Consider the following 24,599-nt stretch of genomic DNA (forward strand, 5'->3'; position numbering starts at 1 on the left):
GATTCCTGAATTTTAAATTGAGCTCCCAGTGACTCAGACTTTAATTGGACACATCTCTTAGCTCAGACTACTAATAATTAGTCCATTAAACATTAAGAAACTATATGCCCCCAAGCCCTCAAAATAAATACTACAGCATCAAGAAAGAAGAAGTAACATGTTATAATAACCCTCATAAGGTTGCACAAATGCTGGGATCCCAATTACAGAGGTTTTCTCTCCAGCAGGTCCTTGCAGACTGTGTGTGTGTGTTGCAAGATGCAACTTTTCAAGGGAGTGTTGGTGGCATAAAGGGATGGCTGATTCCTGAAAGGTGAGACAGAGACAACTCGAGAGTAAAGGCAGTGTCTTCTGATTCAGAGTAGGATGGGAAGCAGGATTCAGGGATAACAAGGCTTTACAGAACCATTCAACCTGCCCATAGCTCAACTTTTCAGTAAAAGAAAGATGTTGAAATAGAAAACACGAAGTACCATTTCCAGATTTAAAAAATATAAAGCATCTTTTTAATGTTTAGAGAAGGCTGTTACTGTATGGAGAAAAGTTTAATTTCTACAGGAATTAAAAGTTTAATTTCTACAGAAAGAATGTAGAGAGTGTGGGCTTCAGAATTAATGGAGTCTGACTTAGCCTTGGTCTCAGTTCCATACATATTTGTACAGGAAGGTATACAATCTTTAAATTATAATAAAAAAAATTTCTAAAAATTGTTCTCTGACCTTCGTATGTGTACCTTAGCAAACATTCCCCCCCACATACACATGTATACAAGGTAAATAAATAAAAATATGATTATGTTTTTTAAAAAAAAGGGAAGATAACTGAACATTTTGGCCTACGGTGATGATCCCAACACTGGGAGGTTTAGGGTGGGAAAATTGAAGTTCAAAGCCAGCTTCCATTGCAAGTTTGAGGCCAGCCTTGGCTGTGTAAGAACTTGTTTCAAAGTAATCAAAATAAATAAATACTATTAAAATGTGAAACATTATAGTACACAAATTATATAACAAAAGAGATGGTTCAGCAGTTAAGAACACTGCCTGCTCTTCCAGATGAAGCCAGGGGATAGACCCAGGAGGGGCATTGCTGAAAACGGCAACATTTCTCAGGCCTAGTAAGTGGGGCCTAATTTCTGCTGTGATGATCTTTGTTTTACCCTCATTTTACATATTCATATTTACATTGTAAGATACATCTTAAGAGCAGGTTAAGGGAAAGTGAATTGAATAATAATGAAAACACATTCCAAAACATTAAAGCACACCTTATATTTATTGTCAGAGTGAATAGCTTATTTGTCCACAGCCCTTTCAACCACCATCATATGTTCTTCATGGCTTCTCATGGTCTTTGCTTGTCAAGCTACTTTCACCTACCATTTCTGTCATCTGTCCTTCTTCTCAACGTTCTCAAAACTTCTCAATAAGATATGCTTTAGAATATCTTTCACAATGTTGTCTGAAATGCCGCCCCCAACACACATCCTGACATAGTATCTACCTGTTCTGTTTCATCTCAAAGGTTCCATGATGCTTTCTCTACCTTCTCCTATCGGCCTTGGTGCTTGAATAGGTATTGTGAATCCTTACTTGAAGCAATTGTGTAACAATTTGCATATTAAGTTTCTAATGGTCTATAAATTGAATAAAAACAGACATCGAATCCTTCTGGGTTCAAAAAATCCATGTCGCCAGGTAGATTAATTTGTCTACATTTTATTGTTTCTCTCTCTCTCTCTCTCTCTCTCTCTCTCTCTCTCTCTCTCTCTCTCTCTCTCCTCTTCATTCTCTCCTTTCCTTTCCTCTGTTCTCGTCTGTACCTCAGTTGGTCTCAAAATATAGAACAGAACTGAATTTTTTTAGTAAATTCATATAAAATGAACATGAATAGGTTGGATTTTTATGCATGCAAAGGACAGGGATGGTGCAGGAACACAGCATGGCATAGAGGATGTTTGCTAAGTATGTATGAAGGCAGTATGGTTGACAGGGCCTGGGCTTGACTCTGAGATGCCATTGCTGGAGAAGCTTGTGAATAGCAGTCTTGGTGATGCTATTATTTGAGAATGAGTAAGGGCAGATCAGACATTAGACATTAACGTTAACCATCTCTTAACCACTCTTGATGATTATTCTTTTAGAAAAACTGATCAGCTCAGTCCAATCTGAAACATATCCTAGACTTGTTATTCAACTCAGGATTCTTTGAAGACCAAAGTAGGATTAGTAAATGCAGAGTAAAGCCACACTGTAATAAGTAACTTACACCTACCGGCTGTCACTTAAACAGAACAATAAGGAAGAATCATATGTATAAACACATTAATATGTATCCTTTCCTCACTAATTACACATCAAGACATTTATTGCTAATATGTGTTCCCACCTCACAAAAGGCCCACTCTAGTATGTTTAAAATAATAAATAGACTCTATTATATTTCCAGGCTGAATGCCTCCTGCTCTGCACAGTACAAATCTTCTTGTTCTGTTTGAATTCCACAGTTTTCTCCCTTGAGGTACCGGAGGCTATGGAAAATCTTTCTGCCCACACATTGACTTAAAATTCACTCCAAACAAGTTTGGACAGTATCCACTCCGTTTCTATGGACATTTCACTGGTTTCAGTGAACTGTGTAAGAAGCCCATCTCAAGCTGTGTACAAGTGGGGAAGGACTTCTTGTCTTTGCTGTGTGACCCTACACTGTTCTGGTATTTTAATGTGAGAACACTGTGTTCTTTGCATGGCTTCTGGATCCGACCTCGTGTTCTCAGAGTAGAGTGGAAAAGACTGGAGTTAAATTCTGTTCTATTTAATCAAGACCATAACTTTCCAGTGGGATTGTATATGAAACAGGATTTCTCCATCAAGTGTAAACTTGGATGCCAAATGTAAACTTGAACATCCTGACCTGAGCTCTGGCTGAACTCTGGAAATCTGTATTATCATTTCTGTGTCTGCTTTTCCCTCATAGAGCAGTGTGCAAAGGGTTATATTTTCTTCAGTTTGTACCCCCAAGGCCTCGCTGAATAGGCACAAAATTTCTGTTAACTTGTTTCTTGTTAAACTGTCATCATATAGCTGAAATATCCAATTAAGCATTCCGGCTCAGTTAACATTTTGTTGTTTCCAGGCTTCTTCTCCCGCTTGCGGACCACAATTATCCATAAGGCATCAAGGATTGACTCAATGCCAGCAGTAAATTTAGATAGGCTTATACCCTATCCCGTAGAAAATATCAAGGATCTATCTACATGTAGAAATGCTTTCAGTTCTCTAATTTGGGAACATGGTGTGACTATAAACTTTTTTTTTCTATTAGCAGATTTATTTATGTAAGTGGATTTATTAAGCTATAAATGCTAAGTTAAATCTGTTTTTTTAACTTGGCAAATTATGCTTAAATACATATGTTCTGTACAGCCAGAGAATGGTCTGTGATAGCTGTGCCTTCAGTTTCAAGTGTATGAACTTGTTGAGCATGGAGCAAGGAAACATACAAAAACAAACAGCTAGTAGCAGATAGATGAATCAGCAGTTAGCAAAAACTATCCAATCAGCGGCTTGCAATATTCAGCAGAAATGGCTGAAGCAGTCTGACTGAGAGCAAACAAACCAAGGTAACATCGTCATCAAATCAGGATGTCTTAAGACAGACAACAAAAACTAACTGGGGGAGGAGCAATCCTGAGAAGCTCATTGTTGGAGAAACCACTGGTTAGTAACTACACCTTTCTGCAAATGGTATTAATGTGGGAGGCCATGGCAAGGCCTTACTCTTGGCAAACACTCACCTTTGGCTCTCCTATCTACTATTCTTCTTTCTGCTTACATTCCGTGACTCAGTTGTCAGTTCTCAGAACTTCAAACAAGGCTTCATAGCAACCAACCTTAGTAACCCTTCCTCCTGATCTCTAGATTTAGCCAACATCCTGCTAGATAGATGTTTTTAGAAGCCCTGGTAACAGAAAGGCTTTGTAAGAATAACTTAGTTAGACCCCACAGCTGCAGCTAGCTTCCTCCACCTGCAAAGCCCTCTTTCCTTTCCTACCCCTCCCCATATCTCATTTTTAGAGTATATAAGCAGTGTGAACAATAAAAATTTTGCCAGCTTGATCAGACTTCTTGACTTGCTGTGCCTTTTTATTTTCTTATGCATCTCAGTCCTCTTCACAGGGTCTAAGGGTCCCAGTTGACTGTCCAGCCGGCCTGGACATATTAAGAGCTTTTGTTCCACTTGTTTCTTTTGCTTTTTGTTTGCTGAAGGAAAACTAGTATTTACTGAACAATGGCAACATGGTTTCACTCATCACAGATATTCCTAGATTTCGACTTTATATGAAATTTTTACATGAAATGGAGCAAGATTTACCTCATCAGCTAAAGTATAAAGTACTTGCATGTAGATGGTTTCTCATTCTGTTCATCATTATATCTAAGCACATAACAATGGGCCTAGCCCAGCACAGGTGCTCAATACATAATTTGGAATAAATAACCGAATAAAAAGTCACTGAAATTTCTTTTACCTATAAATTAGTTCCAGATCCCAGTTCTATATCCAATGTCTTTATATTTTATTCAGTTTGTTTAGTTTTAACTTGAGCTATTATTTTCCTATTGGATTCTTTGAGTTTCTTATATATTTTTGATATTAATCCTTAAAACTTTGTTGCAGTTGAGGTTTGCAAGTAATGTATCTTCTGTGGGTCTCATTACTTTATTTTCTGTACTTTTTTTTTTTTTTTTTACAGAAGTTGTTCAATCTGGTGAAAATTCATTGTTCTGTTTTTGTTTTGCTTGTGCTTTTAATGTCATATTTGAAAATTAGTCCCCCAGATAAAGAATGCACAGTTGTCTGCAGTGTTGTCTTACAAGAGTGTGCAGACTCTGATTTTATATTTTAATTTTTAATTCATCTGAGTCCATTTCTTAAGTGTGAGGAAAGATTGTTTTCATTCTTCTGCATATATATTTCTAGATTTCTAATCAAAATTCAGCAAAAAGACAAACAGAAAAAACTTTCTGAGAGATATTTTTGATGTCAATCAAGTATGGCAAAGCTTTTGCCTATTGTCACCTCAAAACTACCATTCCATTTATTTATATCTCCTATTGTTTACATTAAGGTATCACCCATAATTCTTATGTGTCCATGAAGATAGTTTATGTTCAGGAATCCAATGGAGGTAGAGCCATGGCTGTAGAGTAAAAATGATTTGCAAATCAAATTCTATTTCTTCTTAATAAAAAGTTTATCCACAGAACACAGGAAAAATCCAAGAACATCTATCATCTCAGTATAATAGGGAAGCTCCTGAGAAGGAGATGGTTTATGGGGGTAAGCTGAGATTATTTGGATACAGCAGAGAAACCTGAATTAGCTGCTGCATCAAGCCTATAGGTCTGTAGAGGGGATAAAGGCTGTGATGATCTTGGGAATAACACAACCTGTATAAGCCCCATTACAGAGAAGAAAGAAAACATGTACACATAACCTTAGCCAGGAACAACATAGTGGAATACTCTGTTTTCTATAATATGAGTGAAAACTCTGTAAACTTTCCTTCTATTTGATTTTTCATAGCCCTGAGAAGAATGGTGCTATTCTGACCACTATGGAGTCTACATTTTAGGAGAGAACTGAAGGATAATCTCCTGTGGACTGTATGGAAGAATCACCTGTCAATAAAGAGATAATGTCCAATAAACTGAGGCAGGATTAAAAGGCTGGACTTTTGGCTGGGACTTCCTGCTAAGAGAGAGTCAGGCAGGAGATCCACCACCTGACTCAAAGTCAGATTTATGAAATTGAGGTGAGGTAGCCAGCCACATGACACACATAGAATAGAATAGAATAGAATAGAATAGAATAGAATAGAATAGAATAAATAGGTTGCAAATGTTACCAGCTAGTGGGGGAATGAGCCAAACCTTATGGCCTAGGCATTTATTCTTAAAGAATTAAGTCCCAGATTTGTTATTCTGAGAGCAAAGAGGCCAGGTAGAAAACTTGTGACCACAAATGCTATTAAGACAATAACACATAAACAGTGTATAATATACTACCAGAAGAGTTGCACCTGCGTGTGAGACAATGACTATATTTAGAAGGTTGTCATAAGAAAGGGGATTTATTCTTGTTCTATATACATTTGTAGGCTGCCAAAGGACACAGGGTTAAACCTAATTAGAAACCTAATTAGAAAGCTTTTAACTTAGGAGAACAGTTTCAAAGTTGTGATTTCTCCCTTTAGAAGCAAACAAGCATTGACTTGATGATTATGGATTTGGAATAATACTGGGAACTGATAACCTTTCTGCACTGAATAGGGGATTCTGTTACGTAGTCTATATTATCCCTTCCTGGTTCCAAGTTCTTGGATTGGCAACTATCTGAGGTACTTGTGAAATTGACTGGAGTTCTAACACAGATGCAGAAAAGATAACTCTGAATGTAAACTAGAAATGCTCCATCAGGGTAAAGATTAATGAAAAAAGAGAGAGAAGCTATCACTTAGGTGTTATCATGTTAAGAGTTTCTACCCAGAAATAAGAAATGCTAATTATAATGTTAAAAGACATCAAATGTAAAATTAATGAATGATTTTATGTAAATGAGAGGAAAGGAGTAACACTGAGCTTAAAGCTTTAAGGATAATGACATATAATGTTGACACTGAGATGTGTAAAAAAAACAGTGCATGGGAACAAGCTTGGGTATAAACATCAGTGACTTTAGAGTAGGTTGACGAATGATTTTCTAAAAGCAATTGAACTATGACAGATTTTAAGAGAGGGTCAAGCTAGAGTCATAGATTGGAAACTAATTGAATTTATATAATAAATTAAAAATTAAAGATTAAATAGAAGGAGGAAAGTAGCAGGATGATAAAACCAGATTTTTTGAGAAATACAGTGAGAGGCATACAATTGAAAGTGATATTTCTGGGACAGGTTCTGGATTTCAAACAAGTGTTAGTGCATGTAATAAGGCTCTTTTAATTGTCAAGTTAAAATTACTTTTGTCTCTTCTACAATATTTATTGTAAGTTGCATTGATTGTATACTTTCTAATTGTGTTAGTGTGTTGAAACCTGGCATGTCTGTTATGGAGTCTATCAACCAGCTTTTGTCTTACTGCCCTGAGTATTACAGAACCTTGGTTTTCTGAAAAAAGCTTGCAAGTACTGGAAGAAGTGAGTTAGGCTTTAAGCAGGAGCAAGAGGGTAATGGGCTTGATCATTGCTGGTTTAAGAGTAAGGAGCCATCTTGAGTGTCATGCCAAATACCAATGGAGTTGTGTTACTTCTAAAATTTACAATGATAGGCATTATAATTAGAAAAAAGTTTAAAGACACGTGTAGGGTATTTGGCATAATTCTAACAACTCTATGGATGTTTTAACTTTGCATAGTGATATTATGAATTTAAAGAATGCTGCTCTGCTGAGCTTTGATTCTGCAGATAATGCTAATAAAATTATCCATGGCTTGAGGTCAGTATTTCCAGTTTGCTCAAGCGCCAAGAATGGCATATATTGCTTGATCATGCTAGCCCTTTTTGTCCTGGGAGTACTTTTATTCCTGCCCATAGTGTTAAAGTTTGTCTTTAACAATATCAACATATTGGCAGCCAGAGTACATGACTTGAAACTGAAAATGAACCCCCAGGTAGAGTTATTAATTTAACAGACTAGGAAAGCCAAGGATGGGTAAAATTCTTCACAGAATCTTACCGACCTAAGACAAAAGTGCATTGCTTTTGATAATGCATATTTCATGACAGGTAAGGAAGATATTCTTGTCAGAATGACCTAAGACAGGCTCAGTCTTGTTTATACAATAAAAAAAGGGGGAGATGTGGAGAGCTTTGGGGCTGCCTGGCAGGAATCTGACATTGGCCAAAGACAAGGAAATGAACTACAGGCAGGAATCTGACATTAGGCTAGAACAAACAAGTAATTACAGGCAGGAATCTATATCTTAGGCTAGAACAGAGAAGTAGGCTTCAGGCATGAAAATTACTTTGGGCTAGGACAGGGAAGTAGGCTTAGATATTTTGGTCATCCTGATAAGCCCTTAGAAATAGTGATCACGAAACTCTGTTTACTGCCTTCTTGCTCTTTGACCATTGGTTTATTGTCTTGCTTGTTCCTTGACTATTTGTATCTATTGTATTGCTAGTTCCTCAACCTAGAACCGACCTTAATACTTGCATGAAATTAAAATGGTATAAAAGCAAAAAGGAGGAGAAAGGGTGGTATAGGGGGTTTATGGGGGAATAAGGAAAGGGGATAACATCTGAAATGTAAAAAAAAATAAATAAAATATCCACTTAAAAAGAAAGAAAGTGATATTCCTGGCAACAGTGAGAATTAGTGAAAAGATTCAGAATGTAGTATCATGAAAGTTAATGTTGAAGTTTTAGATTTAATTAGAAAAGTCAGATAAGAAAAACTAAATAGAGTTCTATTAAAAGAATTAGAATAAATGGAATAAACTAAGCATTTCAGAGGTCAAGGAACAAGTTGGTAATAGATGGGCATAGAAAATTGCATGAACAGATCCCTAATTTGAGGTAGCAAAAAAGGAAAGAGGTAGTTCTACACAGTATAAGTCAGTTGAGTAAAGAGGTAAGCCATAAAAGCAATGGAAAGAAGATAGGTTAAAATGCTCTACTTAAAAACAGATTCTAAGGGAAACAGGAAAAGGGAAGCCTGAATGAGGTCTGCACATTGGTATAGCAGGGAGATAGATACATCCAATACTAGAGCACAGAGGCAGAGAGAGAACATTTATGTTGAAGGACTTATCCTCATAAAGAAGATATCTCTAAGGTCATAATTTACGTTTGGCCCCTACAAGCAAAAATTTGATGGCTGATGGCTTAAAACCTAAGTATGCTTTTTATTTACTTAATATGTTATCTGGAGCTTAGGGGGATTCATTATTCATTTGGCAGTTCAAAAATGTATTAGGTAAATAAACCAAAAAAACACTAGACTCTGCATTTCTGCTCTGTTGATCTTTTCTGACCCTTGTTTTTGACAATTTCATACATGCATGCAATGAAATATGCTCATCATTTTCATTTCTAATTCACCACTCTTTTGTTTCCATGTCTATGTTTCCTGGTCATGGCTTACCAGGTTTTTCAGCTGATATTTTATTTTCATGTTGCCTTGGAATCAAGTTTCAGAGCAAAGAGCGTTACTCTGTAGGACAGTTTTACTTTCTAAGAAAGCCTTTGGCAGAATGGTGCTCTATAGTCTAGACAATTTTCCTTCAATTGTCCTTAAAATTTCTCATAGAACATACCTTAAATGTGAGAACATTAACAAATAAATATCTGGCTCAGAAGGAAAGAATCCCGGTCATCCATAGATGCAGAGAGCCCTTATCCTGTGAGACTTACAAGGAACCATATCTGGGAGATCAAGGGCTTCCACTCTGTGTCTAAATAAAGCTGAGTGCTTCTGCCCTGGAGCCTGGAGTTGGACGGTTTTCTAGTAAATGGCAGAAGCAAGCACCAGTGTGTCTCTGGGTTCTTCATTATCAATACTTTCAACCTACTATAGATCCTACCTCTTCTTGCAATCTTGTGACTTGACTTAGGACTTTTTTCTTTTGAACTCATGCATCCACTCCTGTTCTTTTAGAAAGCATCTACATCTTTTCTCTTTTAGCTTCCTAGTGTCCTAAAATTCAAGTGAGTCTTTTATAATTTTATCTTTAAAATTTCACTAAACTAATCTTAGGTAAGAATGACCTATTTATATTCAAAAAAAGTAGCCACTGAAAGGTGAGCTCTGGCTAGGTGGGTTATTGTGGGAAGCGGCTCCTCTCTCACCATTACAAGGTGGTGCTTGGCATAGGCATTGCTTGAGAGAAAAGGCAACTCCATATATGGAGTTGTATGCGCTGAGAGGTGTGGTTACCCGATCACTCCACCTCGCATCATTGAGAATGGCCAATCACCATGACTTCGTGGCAGCTGCTGATAGGATTAAGGCAATGCTTATAAGGGGATGCATGGGGAGAAGAGAAAAAGAGAAGAAGCTCGCTGTACAGGGATAGCTGAATAAACCGCTTGAAGAAGAACACGGTTGCCGCGTTGCCTTATTCCGTGGGTCGGACGTGGGTCGCGACAGGTTATTATTATTATTAATTATTTCATTGTTTGTTTTGTAGTTCTATGCTAGTATTTTATTTAAATCTCTTTCTCTGTGATTTGCTGGTTTCACTGTGGCAAGCTCATATAGTTCCATTTATCTATGTTGTATCTGCTGCAGTTTTTATTTATAGTTGGTATGACAGTTACATAAAACATTTTTATTGCAATATGTTAAAAAACTTCACTGTCTTGCTTCCCCTTCATACTTTGTTATTGACGTAAAAACTGGCTTTCAACACTGTTGCAGACATTAACAATTTTTGTGATTACAGTTATTCTTCATACTTTGCATTGTTATAGTGGAGTTAGAAATGACTTCTACATAACACAAAAGAAGTGCATTACTTTGTGTTTGTTTGCTTATCACTGATAGCTATACATTTTCAATACTTCATTCTGCAGTTCAATGACTTCTCATTTTCACTCAAAGAACTCTCTTTAGTACCTATGTTAGGGTAGCCTTCATTTTCTATAGGAAACCTTTCATGTTCTTTATTTTAAAAACCCAGTTTCCCAAATACAGTATTTGAGGGGTTGTTTGGATTTGTAGTTGTAGAAATAAAATTACTTGGAATCAGTTTGATTTTTGGTTTGACATTCATCAGGTGAGCAAAGGACAGCCTATATTCTAGCACAAACTGTTCCTCAATACTAACAATGCCTTTCTGAGGATGCTGCACAATCCCCTATGGGTCAGAAGGTCTTCAATTTCTAGGTATTGGAAATAACTTTTCCATGCTTTGGACAAGTGGTCATGGTAGCATCTTCTTTCTGGTGGGAGCCACTTAGTCTCTGTTTTGTCTATATGCATCTGCCTACAAGTCAGCACTCAACCTCCATGGCATGCAGAGACACGTGGACACCCAAACACTTTCCTATATGCACATGCAAGTCAATATTTAAGCATTTTCTTCATATAGATCAAAGAGTTAGTTTTCAGAAAACCTAAACAGGAACAAAACCTCACATGCATAAAAAAGAAAAAATACATGTTTATAAAATTAGAAATGGAAAGGTAGATTTTACAGAAAAGTTTCAGAGAACGACTAGGGAATATACTGTAAATTTAGATTGAATTAGTTGGGTGAAAGAATTGAGTTCCTGAATGCACTGTCCATATCATTTCTGGAAAGCAACATTTAACAGTACTCTCTGGCTTTTACTTTTTTTCTTCTCCTCTCCCATGATGTTACATGAGCCTTGGAATTGGCGGGGTTAAATTTGATGTCTCATTTAGGCCTGAGCACTTAATCTCTTATTTTTCCTATGTTGATCATTTGTATACATCTCTCCATTATACAAAGACACTTTTTTGACCAGGATTTAGAATAGCCTAGGTCTATGGGCATAAACATAAATATTTAGAAGACAATTTGACAACATAGAAATTTAGCAAAATAACAATAGCAGGTTCTACCCTAGGCCCCATGACCTCCCCAACAATGGGATTTTGACAAGGGCCATAATACGAGTCATACAGTCCTTCCCAGGAAGCAGGCTTCGAATGCAGAGTCTGCCATCCCTGCTAGCCCAGCAAAGTTGGGAAACACTGAGAGAACTTCAGAAAGTCTACAAGAGCGAGAAATCCAAATGGAAGTGAAAGTCAGTCAGAAAGCAATCATTTGCCCCATAACAACAGTCATGGCTTGGTTGCACCACTAGGCACATCTTTACTGACAGAACAATTTCAAGCATACAGGTTCCAGGGCTGGTTAAAGTTATTGATGTCTTTGCACCTCTAGAAGCCTCCACAGCACCTTCTAGCATTATTAGAGAACGTTTCATGGTCAGCTTGAAATTGAGTTCCTTGCGTCCTGTAGTCAAGTGTGTGGCGTCTCCAGAGATGAGGTCATTTATGTAGAGAAAGCGGAGTCTGAAGAGGCGCTTCCTTGGATTATTAATCTGCTCCCTAAACACGGCTCCTGAAAATGCATAAAAAGAAAATATTTTAACTGGTTGCCAACCAAATGGCAAGAGCCAACACCGCATTTATAATAAACACTGTTGATTAATGGCCATGTACACTGTCATTAGCTGCAAGAGGGATTCATAACCCCGTCTCCATTAAATGCTTCAGTGACCCAGAGCATGATGCACTGACATGACTGCCTAATGAGCGGAGTGAGTCCTAAGCGAAGGCCTAACTGGTTTAAAGATGAGTCACGTGGGGAGAATTACAGACCCGCACATGCTTTTCCTGTCCACTTCTATCTGATGTAGAGAATATAATGATGCTTTTAATCGCTCCATGGTTTTCCAGCTAGTAATTTTCAAATAATCCAAGCTGGCTTTCAAAGTAAATGATTTCAAGGGAAAAAAAGTATGGAATTCCAATAAATGTAGCATAACAGGCTTGAAAGGAGCTAAGGGGCTATAGCTGCAGAATCTGCCACCCCTGCTAGCCCAGCAAAGTTGGGAAACACTGAGAGAACTTCAGAAAGTCTACAAGAGTGAGAAATCCAAATGGAAGTGAAAGTCATTGAGTTTAAACCTCTGGTCCACATGTTTTTGTTATATAATCACTGCTCACATTTATTTACTTAGGATTAAGACTACACTAACATCGTTAGATTGCAGCTGTTTAGATTTTGATAAATGGCAGGCAGCATTTTCTCCTAAACAGTACCAGATAGGGATATCAGATCTGCACTTTAATCTCTCTCTCTCTCTCACACACACACACACACACACACACACACACACACACACACACACACACACAGAGAGAGAGAGAGAGAGACAGAGAGACAGAGACAGAGACAGAGAGAGACAGAGACAGAGACATAGAGAGAGTGACAGAGACAGAGATAATCTAACAGGAAGTGGCTCATTCACTCCAGAATTCTATTTGTAAACAGAATCAGGTGGCCGCTAAACCAGAAAGCAGCCACATCTTGTTCTCATAAACACACACATTCTACCCACCTTTCCACAGTATCTTTTTGACCTTTGTTTGGTTTTCTGCATAGCAAAGTGCATGAGCTATTTATATTCCTGCCAGTTGGATATGATAGGAAGGGTTTGTGGGTCTTTTTGCTTTTAACAACATTTCTGACATTGATTAATCTCACCACCATCCTGCTTTCAAAAAAGCTACAACCACTGAAACCCTAGTGTATGGGGCAGCATGGCCTTGGATTGTGAGCAGACTTATGACTGCCGCCTAAAAAGTATAACAAAGAAAAATGCTTTAAGTTTGTTATTAAAAACAATCTATAAAAATACACATTTGAAGGTAAAATAACATAGTGTCTAGAAGATACCATCTTCTTATGTTTGAGTTATTTCAGTTTTGTTTAGCTAAACTAATCATCTCAACTTTTCTTCATTTATTACTGGTGATGGCCACCTAACTAGCCCCACTCCCACCTTTGTGGGCACATATTTTTAATTATCCTAGGATTATCAACTTTTTTTGTTTTATAGAAAAGGCTTTTAGAAAGTATTCAAGCTGTTTGTTCAAGAGAAGCCTTTGGTTTTTGTGTGAGAGACTTGAGAGGTTAAATTTCCTGCTTCAGGGACCCCCATCTAAGTCAAACACTTCCAAGTGGTACAGGTTACAAACAACACAGCTGGGGTGCAAGTGGCAGTCATGTCCCCTGCTCCAGCCAAGAGAGTGGAATCTGGTAACAGTAGTTAAAGTCAACAAGCTGACCCACACTTCATGTTTGAGTCTTCTGTGTTTGGCATGATGAATGATGAAATCCCAGTTACGTCCAAATCAGTCTGGTACTTGGGTTCATTCTCTGTAGTGATAACGGTGTGCCTAAGATGATAATTTATAAAGGAAAGAAGTTTTATTCTATCTCATGGTTCTGATAGCTGTGAAACCCCTCAGCATGATGCCGGCCAGGGCTTTGTGCTCCCTCAAGGAAGAAGAAAGGCACCTGGGAGTTAGTGTAGAAATCAAGCCGCAGTGAGCATCCTTTGTCATCATTTGAGAATTTCATACATACATATAATGTACTTTGATCCAAGCACTGCCCCCTCCCTCTCCTCCAATCCCTTCCCTATTACTCAATCCCATTTTTCTTTTCCAACATCACATGTTCTTTGTAAAAGGGAACCCATGCTTCTGCTTCCTGCTTCCTGTATGTGCATGGTGTAGGACCATCTTCTGGAGCATGGAGAACCTTTCAGGGGTCCTGCCCTTGAAGCAAGCTAACTCTCCCTCCTCCAGCAGCCAGCCATCAATTGCCAGCATCTCCTCAGTTGGGGGCGGTGCTTCATGAGCTCTGCCCAAATCCATGCTGGGATCTTTTTTTTCCTGGCCTGATTTTCTTTTATACAAAATTTGTGTTTGCACTCAGTCACAGTTGCTGTGTGTTCATGTGTACCATAATATGATCATATCTTCTAAATACCATTTTGATGCAAATTTCTACTACCCTGGCCCCTAGTCTTTCTACTTCCTCTTCCATATCATACCCATAATCTTGCTGAGAGAGATGGGGTTTATCTGTCTTGTTCAGAGCTGAACACTACACAGTCTTTTATTCTCTGAACTTGACGCATTGTGGATTTCTATATTAATTACTACTGACTACAAAAGGAAGCTTTTGTGATGAGGCTGGAACGATGCACTAATCTATAGAACTTGAGAGAAGGATGTGGTTTATTAGCGTGTCTGTTTAGCAAAATAATAGCATTTGGTTCTCCTTAGGGCCTAAGACTTAATCAGCCATAATATGTTGCCCTAGTTAGCATGACAAGCTTAATTTCTTTATGTCACAAGATTCAAAAGTACATGGTATCTTCAGCAATAGGGTTTTCCAATCAAGTCCTGGACAGTAACCAAGAGCAGTAGCAATAGAGTGTAATGTTTGGGGGGTGTTTATGGGTCTCCATGACTAATAATTTGAAAAAGTTTACCTATACTAGTTTATTAGGTTTTTATTTGATAGTTCATAGTGTCTCTGAGATGCACAGTTGAGTGTGTGTGTGTGTGTGTGTGTGTGTGTGTGTGTGTGTGTGTTTCTATAGTAATAGATTTCCGTATGGCATTTTCATAGGTTTTTGAGTATTAGTCATTTCTCCCATACCCTCTCCTGTATGTTACCCTCACATTCTGCACCCCATTTAGTTCTTCCTGTTTCATTATTCCTCTTTCCCCCATATCACAGGCATTCCATCTAAGTTTCACCCCATGGCTCCTTACTAGTTCTTTGACTTCATTGGTACTTCAATGTCAACACACACATGTTTCAAAGCTTGCATCAACCTATGACAGAATATTATCACATCATTTGCCAGAAAGGCTCTTGGCAAAATTCAACATCCATCACAAAAGTCCTAAAGAATATATATATATATATATATATATATATATATATATATATATTATATACATATACATATACATATATATATTATTATGTGTACATATATATATACATATGTGTACACATAATAAATGTACTATATAACATGCCCATAGCCAATATTGTGTAAAATGGAGGAAAAACTCAGTTTCCTCTAAAATCAGGAACATGGTATAGATGTCCATTATCTCAACTCCTATTCAATACAGTGCTTGATATCTTAGCTAGAGCAATAAGACAAGGGGAACTAAAGAGGGTACAAATAGGACAGGAAGAAGTTTAAATATCTTTGTTTAGAGATGATATGATTCTATGAATATAAAAATAGACCCTAAGGATTATATTGGAAAACTAGTACAGCTAATAAACACATTATGCAAAGTAACAGGGTACAAAATACTTAAATACTTTTCTTAAAAGCACAGCTCAAGGCTGGGTATGCTGATGCATACGTGTGAGGTGGAGGCAGAAGGATTAGGAATTTCAGGTTAAGATGTATGCATAAGGCAGCTGCCACTATATGGCACTGGCTATATCTACAACTGGTAAGAAAATAGAAGTCTAGAGCAGTATTGTCCAGAACAAGTTTCTACAAAGATGGAGATGCTCATGTTCCTATAAAATAAACATGCAGCATTCATACCTATAGAACACTTGAAATGTGATCAGCATGAGTGAGAAACAAAATTTTAAGTGTCATTTAAAGGTAATTATTCATCTTAACTAGTGCCTTCCACATTAAGGCAAAAGCATAGAGCTTTTGTTTCCAGAGGAACAATGGTTTTACCAAGAACCACAGTAATAATCCTTGTAAACTGAAACCTATAAATACTGACTAGATATCTTTCCCTCCCAATGTGAATAATTTGGGATTTGATCATTCTGCTAGCTCATAAGCAAGATAAAAAAAAAAAAACGAAACAAACAAACGAAAAAGAAAACAAAGAAAAACTGGATCTTGGTTAAAAAAAAAGAGGAAGTAAATTGTTGTTGCCTAAAATCAGGGGTTCCAACAGGGTCCAATGAGATTTATTGGGTTGTTAATTTTAGCAGTGAGTGAGACATTTGTCAATGATAGACTTCTGCTCATGGGTATCAGAATTTATACAGGATAATGTCAGAGGTTGCTGTTAGGCAAATCATTTAGACTGATAAATCTGTTAGCTGAGAGGAAGGGGACCTAGATCCTAGTTGAGGAAAGAGAGGATGAACCTAGTCACTACTCAGATCACCTTTGACACAATCTCTGGACCTCGTCAGTACTCAGATTACCTTTGATACAAGTCTCTGGTTTGTTTCCCAACTTCTCCTGTTGGATTTGTCTCACACTGTCTCACCCCTAAGGTATTGTGTCCAACCAACCTTTAGAAGAAACCAGTAAATAGTATACTTCCCATGGTTCCTAATGGACTCATAGGAATGCTGTCTTGATACAGATATTGCTTACACAGGTGTGATCACTTTATGAAAGTTTATTGATATGTACATTTAAGAACTTTAAATTTTACCACACACATGTTATATTTTAATGAAAACCGTCATAAAGCACAATTCACATAAACTTGTCATCACTACAAGTATTAATATGTATGCATATGTCATCATTTATTTTGAGTTCTCCAGCTCACATAAAGCATTCGCTAAGGTACAGGCAGCCCATAAAACACACTGAATGGAAAAGAATATAAATCACAGCAAATAGAGTCTCAAACTATCATGGAAATGAGTAATGATGAAAAGGATATTTAAGTAAACCCCAAATACATGAGGATTAAGCAATGCACATTTAACACAAGCATCAATGGTGTCTTAAGGGAGAGTTAAAAATACTTTGAACTAAAAGAAAATTAAAATAACACTTATCATGCACAAAGCACACTGAAGACAGTGCTTAGAAGAAAGTTATCAGCATGAAATTAACAGATCAGAGAAAGATAAGGATCTAAAAATCAGGTGTCTAGGTTTCTAATTTTTTTTTTAAAAAAAGAGGAAAAGATTGAATTAAGTTTGATATACACAGGGAAAAAGAGATAATTAAAATTAGAGTGGAAATCAATGATATTCAGAATAACAAATCAATAGAAAAAAGTAAACCAAACCAAAACTGGTTCTTTCAAAGGATCAATGAAGTTGATATGCTCTGAGCTAGGCTAGCGTAGATATAAAACATAAGCTGCTGTATCAGACACGAAAGAAGTGTAATAACTATTGATTATACAGACATTAAAAGACAATGAAAGAATATTACAAATGACTCTATAATAACAAATTTAATAATCTAGATGAAATGGATCAACTTCTTGAGTTTAAAAAAAAGTACAAAAACTTAGATATGAAGAAATCAATCATTTTATAGGTCAACACTTATTAAAATAGATTGGATCAATAGTTAATAAGCTTTCCACAAGAAAGTACCAAACTTGATAGGATCAATAGTGAGTTCTAGCAAATAATTAAAGAAGAAATTATAACAATCTTTATTAATCTCTTTACCAGAAAAAAAAGAAGTAGAAAGACTGCTTTTTGATTTATTCTATTTTTAGGTTGATCCTAAAATCATGCCATGATATTAAAAGAAAGAGAACCACAAGTGGAAATGTATCTCATGAACACACATGCATACTATAGTCAACAAAGTTTAAAAATCAATATATATTTTGACAAACCATGTTTATTACAGGTTTACAAGACTAATTCAACATTAAAAAAGTTAATGTCATTCATAAGGCTAAAAATAAATCTTATGATCATTTCAATAGATGAAAAAAGTACATTTGCAAAAATTCAAAAGCCATTTATGGTTTTTAAAGGGCCTGACAACACTTAAAATCTCTTACCAAAGTGAAAATAGAGAACTTTATAATTATAATAATTTTTGTAATATATAATATAATACAATAGAATATATTTATATATATTATATAATACATAATTATATAATATACTTATATGTAATAAATGTTTATATAAAATAAATATATTTATATATTATCAATAATATACATATTATATAATATTGTATATATGTATATATTGTCAGTTTTGAGGTTTTAAAGCCCACCACAGACACATTGTTTCTCTCTTTGCCTCCTGCTTGTGGATCCGATGTAAGCTCTCAGCTACTGCTCCAGTACCATGCCTGCCTGCTGACCTCCTCCGCATCATGGTGGTGATGGAGGAACCCCTTGAAACTGTGAGCAAGTCCCCAAGTAAATGCTTTCTTATATCAGTTGCCTTGGTCATGGCATTTTACAACAACAGTATGACCGTTAAGTAAAACAATGAGCAATAAATAAATCCATGCTACACTTAGGCCCCATCTTCATGGTATCTCGGAAAAGGGCAAATGCTTCAAGTACCAAACAGTAAATAAATAAAACAAAATCTAAGGTCCCAAGTATTTCATTTCAGATAAGGGACGCCCAACTGTACATCACTAGTGAGTTGTAAATTAAACAAAGAACCCCTATAAACTGGTCAGCATGGATAAAATCTAAATAAATACTGACAGCCTGATACATGTTGATAGAATTATGTAGCAACAGAAACTCTCATTTTCTAATGAAAAGAATGCAAAATAGTATAGCCATTTTGGGATATATATATATATTGCAAAATTAATATCTTTATCATAAGGTCCAACATTTTTTCTTCTGACTATCTAAATGGGCTGAAAAGTAAGGGCAAGATTGATAACTGCAGCTTTCTTTACTCATGAGCATTAAATCTTGAGAGCAAACAACTGTTCTTTAACAGACAATGGATACCTGTGGTATTTAGCTACACAGTATGTGCTACTGAAAAATAAAAGTCACAAAAACGCATGGAAGAAACAAATTTTTCTAAAGGAGAGAAGCCAACCCAAGCAGGATAGTTGTCACAATATCAACTCTATGGCTTTTGGAACAGAGCAAAACCATTGATATAGTAAATGGGGGTAAAAACAAAAGTAAGATATTGCCAGGAGTCAAAGCTTCAAAGGAAGGGAAGGATGAGGGAGAAGAATGTAAAATGTTTCTAGGGCAGATAAACTTCTATACAGTGCTGTGATGTTTACATTTGGATGTATACCATGTATATGTATAAAAGCTTGTAGAATACACAACACAAAAAGTGAATTCTGAGCTGTGGACCCTTATTAAGAATATATCAGTGCTGTAACAAACATACAACAACAACAAAGACCCAACTGAGAAGAAAGCAGAATGATAGAGGAACTGAAAGGAAGAAGGGGAGTCATTTTAATTTATAGTCAGTCTCCTGTAATCATTATATTAGTTTCTTTTCCATTGCTTTGGCAAAACAACATGACCAAGACAGTTTTTCTTTTATGCACATGACTATATATAAAATGCCCCCAAACAGTACAGTAATCATTATGCAATAAACTTCTGCCTAGCTTCGAATTATAACTACTGCTATCATTATTATTTTTAATTAAACTAATATAATTTATTTTAAAATAAAAAAACTCAGTATTGACATTTTTAAGTCACCAAAATAATGTATAATAGTTAAATGCCTCTTAAATATACATGATATCTTCTGAACCTAAAAGTAATATGTGCTCAACTAGTTTTTAAAATCTTTTGGAACATTAAACATGATAGAAGTAGAAAAAAAATCTCTTATGAAGTTCTCCATGAAAGGAAATTGTGACAAATTCCTGGTTAGACAGAAACTGTTTCATCTCCAAGGGAGAACACTCAGCATAACTGTGGCTTCATGGAATGAATTGGGTAGTGTTCCTTCTGTTTCTTTTTTGTGGAATAGTTTGAAGAGTATTGGTATTAGGTTTTCTTTGAAGGTCTGATAGAATTCTGCACTGAACTCATCTGGTCATGGGCTTGCTGGGTTTTTTTGTTTGTTTGTTTGTTTGTTTGTTTTTGTTTTGTTTTTTGTAGTTGGGAGACTTTAAATAACTGCTTCTATTTTTAGGAGTTATGGGACTGTATAGATGGTTTATCTGATCCTGATTTAACTTTGGTATTTGGTATCTTTCTAGAAAATAGTCCATTTCATCCAGAATTTCCAATATTGCTGAATATAGGCTTTTGTAGTAGGATCTGATAAACTTTTTAAAAAATTTCCTGTTTCTATTGTTTTATCTCCCTTTTTATTTTTGATTTTGTTAATTTGGATACTGTCTCTGTGCCCTCTGGTTAGTCTGGCTAAGGGTTTATCTATCTTGTTGATTTTTCTGAAAGATTGAGCTCCCAGTTTTATTGATTCTTTGTATAGTTCTTTTTGTTTCTATTTGGTTGATTTCAGCCCTGAGTTTGATTATTTCCTGCTGTCTACTCCTCTTGGTTGTATTTGCTTTTTTGTTTTAGAGCTTTCAGCTGTGCTAACAAGCTGCTCATGTATGCTCTCTCCAGTTTCTTTTTGGAGGCACTCAGGGCTGATTTTCCTCTTATCACTGCTTTCATTGTATCCCATAAGTTTGGGTATGTTGTGCCTTCATCTTCATTAAATTTTAAAAAGTCTTTAATTTCTTTCTTTCTTTCTTTTTTGACCAAGTTAGCTTTGAGTGGGATATTGTTCAGCTTCCATGTGTATTTCTGTTGTTTTTGTTGCTAATGAAGACAAGCCTTAGTCCATCGTGATCTGATAAGATGCATGGGATTATTTCAATCTTCTTGTATCTTTTGAGGGATGTTTTGTGACTAATTACATGGTTGTTTTTGGAGAAGGCATCATGAAGTGCTGAGAAGACGGTATATTATTTCGTTTTAAGATGAAATGTTGTATAGATATCTGTTAAATCCATTTGGTTCATAAGTTCTGTTAGTTTCACTGTGTCTCTGTTTAGTTTGTGTTTCCATGATCTGTTCATTGATGAGAGTGGGGTGTTGAAATTATTGTTGTGTGAGGTGCAATGTGTCCTTTGAGCTATAGTAAAGTTTCTTTTATGAATGTGGGTACCCTGGTATTTGGAGCATAGATGTTCAGAGTACTTCTTGGTAGATTTTTCCTTTGAACTGTGTGAAGTGACATTCCTTATCCCTTTTTGATAACTTTTTGTTGAATATTGATTTTATTTGATATTAGAATGGCTATTCCAGCTTTTTTCTTGGAACCATTTGCTTGGAAAATTGTTTCCCAGGCCTTTACTCTGAGGTAGTGTCTGTCTTTGACACTGAGGTGCATTTCCTGTATGCAGAAAAATGCTGGGTCATGTTTACATATCTAGTCTGTTATTCTATGTCTTTTTATTGGAGAATTGAGTCCACTGATGTTAAGAGATATTAAGGAATAGTGATTGTTGCCTCCTGTTACTTTTGGTGTTATTTTTATGTTTGTGTGGCTGTCTTCTTTAGGGTTTGTTGAAAGAAGATTACTTTCTTGCTTTTCTAGTGTGTAGTTTCTCTCCTTGTGTTGATGTGTTCCATCTATTATTCTTTGTAGGGCTAGATTTGTGGAAAGATACTGTATAAATTTCTTTTTGTCATGGAATATCTTAGTTTCTTCATCTATGGTAATTGAGAATTTTGCTGGGTATAGTAGCCTGGACTGGCATTTGTATTCTTTTAGGGTCCGTATTTCATCTACCTGGGCTCTTTAGCTTTCATAGTCTCTGGTGAGAAGTCTGGTGTAATTCTGATAGGTCTGCTCTTATATGTTATTTGACCTTTTCCCCTTACTGCCTTTAATATTCTTTCTTTGTTTTGTGCATTTGGTGTTTTGATGCGGGACCCTGAAGGATATCTTGGTTTCTGGTGGAGCACTGGCTAGAGATGGCTGGAGATCCAACAAGTATCCATACCTACAAGGGACGTCATACATTTCACCACACTCCCAGACTCCAGGATCCTGACCTATGGCCAAGACCTCCATTGATCCATGCCTTTCAGTCATGTAGGGCAATGTCCCTACAGCCCCTCCCAAAGAGAGGTTTGTGTCAGCAGGTAGAGGGCATGACTACAGGCTTCAGCCTTAAGAGATCTCCATATTAATGAGATATCTAAAGGCCAAAGGGCATAGCCAATTAAACATTCCTTCCCAGACCCTTCTCTCTCCCTATTTAACTCAGGTCTGCCCTGAGCAACGGGGGGGCAGAAGGGAGGGGGGAAGGAGGAAGAGGGAAGGTTGGTAAAACCAGATTCACCTTCCGCTAAGACAATAAACCTTTTATTCTTTTTCCATTTTTTATTGGATATTATATTTACATTTTAGATTTCTCTCCCCTTACAACCTCCCCCCCCCCCAGGAACCCAATCCCATCACTCCTCCTCCTGCTTCTATGAGGATGTGCCCCTAGCTCCCCCCCAAATCCCACCTACCCATCCCTGAATTTCCCACACTGGGTGTACAGTCTTCATGGGACCAAGGATCTCCTCTCCCACCTATGCCCAACAAGGCCATCCTCCACTACATATACAGCTGAAGACATGGGTACCTCCCTATGTGCTCCCAGGCTGGTGGTTTAGACCCTGGGGAGTTCTGATTGGTTGGTATTGTTGCTCTCCCCATGGGGCCACAAACCCTTTCAGCTCCTTCAGTCTTCTTTCTAACTCCTCCATTGGGAACCCCTTGATCAGATCAATGGTTAGCTGTGAGCATCTACTTTAGAATATGTCAGACTCTAGCAGACCTCCAAGGAGACAGCTAAATTAGGCTCTTGTCAGCATGTACTTTCTGACATCCACATCAGTGTCTACCTTTGGTGACTGCACATTGGATGAATATGTAGGTGTATTGGTCTCCAGACAACACTTCCTTCAGTTTCTGTCCCACACTTTGTCTCAATATTTGCTCCCTTGAGTATTTTGTTACTCCTTCTAAGTAGGATGAAAGCACCCACACTTGGTCTTTCTTCTTCATGAGCTTCATGTGGTCAGTTAGTTGAATCTTGGCTATTTCAAGCTTTTGGGCTAATATCTACTTATCAGTGAGTAAATACCATGTGTGTTCTTTTGTGATTGGGGTACCTCACTCAGGATGATATTTTCTAGTTTCATCCATTTACCTAGGAATTTCTTGAATTCATTGTTTTTAATAGCTGAGTAGTACTCCATTGTGTAAATGTACCACATTTTTTTTTTATCCATTCCTCTGTTGAAGGACATCTGGGTTCTTTTCAGCTTCTGGCTATTATAAATAAGGCTGCTATGAACATAGTGGAACATATGTCTTTGTTATAGGTTGGAGAATCTTCTGTGTATATGCCCAGGAATGGTATAGCTGGGTCCTCAGGTAATGCTATGTCCAATTTTCTGAGGAACTACCAGACTGATTTCCAGAGTGGTTGTACCAGCTTGCAATCCCACCAACAATGGAGGAGTGTTCTTTCTCCACATCCTCACCAGCATGTACTATCACCTGAGTTTTTGATCTTAGTCATTCTGACTGGTGTGAGGTGGAATCTCAGGGTTGTTTTGATTTGCATTTCCCTGATGACTAAGGATGTTGAACATTTCTTAAGGTGCTTCTTGGCCATTCAAGTTTCCTCAGTCGAGAATTCTTTGTTTAGCTCTATTCCCCATTTTTTAATAGGGTTATTTTGTTTTCTGGAGTCTAATTTCTTGAGTTCTTTGTATATATTGGATATTAGCCCTCTATCGGATGTAGGATTGATAAAGATTTTTTCCCAATCTGTCGGTTGCCGTGACAATAAACCTTTTAAAACCATGGACCTTCTTGTGTCTTTGGGGCCTGCGGTGGAGAACTGCAGAGGGGTTTTTAGACTACCCAGCCACTGTTTAATCTCCTGCTGAGGACTTCTCTACGTTCCCACTGAGGGGGCCTGCCAACTCAATCAAGCTAGCCCAAGGACAGAGACAACCAGTCTCCTGGTCAGCTGTATCGGCCCAGAGATCTCTACTGAGGAGCTCTACCCCTGAGGAACTTCAGGTTGAGACTCCTCCATGCCCGGGCAGAGCCCTGCAACTTCTCACAGCCTAGCATCCTCCCAGTGCCGTGTGGAGTGAACTCAGTCAAATTCCCATACTTATGCCAGCCCAAGCCATAGCAGACACATGGGAATCACAACTCTACCCAACAGGACCTACGCCCACGCATGAGCTAACAGCCCCGCATTTTGACTATTATGTAACGGTAGAAATTTCTTTTCTGGTCCAATCTATGTGGAGTTCTGTAGGCC

This window comes from Arvicanthis niloticus, chromosome 19, assembly GCF_011762505.2.
Source record: "Arvicanthis niloticus isolate mArvNil1 chromosome 19, mArvNil1.pat.X, whole genome shotgun sequence".
NCBI classification, from domain to species: Eukaryota; Metazoa; Chordata; class Mammalia; order Rodentia; family Muridae; genus Arvicanthis; species Arvicanthis niloticus.